This window comes from Lethenteron reissneri, chromosome 61 (assembly GCF_015708825.2).
Source record: "Lethenteron reissneri isolate LAM-NWPU_2019-01 chromosome 61, ASM1570882v1, whole genome shotgun sequence".
Classification (NCBI taxonomy): Eukaryota; Metazoa; Chordata; class Hyperoartia; order Petromyzontiformes; family Petromyzontidae; genus Lethenteron; species Lethenteron reissneri.
Window position 1 is genome coordinate 4943592 of NC_083839.1, and position 1662 is coordinate 4945253.

The following is a 1662-nucleotide window of genomic DNA, read 5'->3' on the forward strand; positions in this document are numbered from 1 at the left end:
CGGGTATCGGGTAGGGTACGGGTATCGGGTACCCGGTTGCGACCTCTGGACCACGCGCGCCGCTCTTACCCCTTCGTCTCGCCGCCGCCGCCTCCAGCGGCGTGTCGTCGTTTTTCGAGTTGGGTGGCACCGTGCTAACGCGTGCACCTGCCAGCAAGAAGAGCCTGGGTTCGATGCCCTACTCTGGTGCGCTTTGTGTGCGGAGTTTGTATGTTCTCTCCCTGCTCTGCATGGGGTTTCCTCTGGATTCTCCGGTTTCCTTTCATAGCTATAAAAAAACCCGTGACAATAGTCAGTCTCTGGTATTGGCCAAACCACATTCCGTTGCTGAAAAATGATCTGCAAAGTTACTCAATTGGGTTTAGACACCGCAGCATCCCCCAAGCGTAATAATGAAAGGGGGGGCGGGGCTTTACTCGTTAGGCGTGTAATGATGATCCCTTTGATTTCACCGATTCGTTATGCTGACGATGCACGCGTGGAATGGTGCACGCGAGATTCGGTTTCGATGCACGCAAGTCTATTGCGGAAGTTGCTTGCGAATGTACCTTCACGAGAATTGAATGAACAAGACAGGCAAGATGACACACCACCCCCCCCACCGCCCCGTGGTTCAATTAATTGCTGCGATTCTTCGTTTGATTCCCGATGATGGCCTGATGTTTCTATTCCCCGCCACGCTTGGCATTGGTGGGTTGATGATATTGGAACCTGTGCAGGGGGCCTACTCGGGGTTGCCTCGACGCTTTGAGTGTGCACTGGGACGGCCTTTCAACGGTCGCCCGCTATCAGCAACGGCCTCCGCTCCGCAGCGCGTGGCCGCGCGGAGGATCTTTTCGCGTTGACACGTGCGCGTTTGTTTGTTTATTTATATTTCATTCCCAGGTCTCTCGCTCCCCGTGCCGTCATGCCGTCCGGCCCGACGAGGGGCCCTCTTCATCCGTGCCGCGCCGCGCGGCCCTGACGAGGAGGCGGACCAAAGGAACCGAAACGGAAGATCTGACGCGCCGGCGCCTACACCGCAAGCGATCGGGGAGACGAGAGGGGCGAGCCGCCGAGGGCACGGCCGGCTCGGGGCCTGGCTTCTTCGTCACCATGGCTGCTGCTGCCGCATTCCCCGACCAGCGGTGGCTTTGGCGTTGACGAACGGGCTACGACGAGAGGCGCGGCGTCGGCGTTGTTGTTTAATCGCCGGCAGGGTGTGGCGTCGCCCGGCGATCCACCGTCGCGATGACGCCGTTGACCCCGCACCGCCGCTGAGAAGCCGGCATCGATTCGGCCGGTGCGGTGGTTGTGGAGGGGTGTGGGGGGGGGGGGCAGGGGAACGAGACTTGGAAGTACGAGAATCGTCTCCGACCGGTCGTCGTCGTTGGCGACGACGGCGACGGCGGCGGGCCGCAGCAGCGGGTCGGCGACGGCAGCGACACGTCCCAGCGGGGCGCCGCGTCTCCGGCCGTCGCGTGGCGGCGCCAGCTCGCGGGGCGAGCGCGCCAGCATGACGTGAGACGCAGCGCGGACCGCGGGCGGACGGGCGGCGAGCGGACGGGTTGTGTGGGCGGGCGGGAGAGGGCGAGCTGGAAGGGAGCCGAGCCGGAGAGCGGGAACGAGCGGGTTGGCGGGGGGGCGGGGCGGCGGCGGCGGCGGCGCAGTCGTCACGGCGAC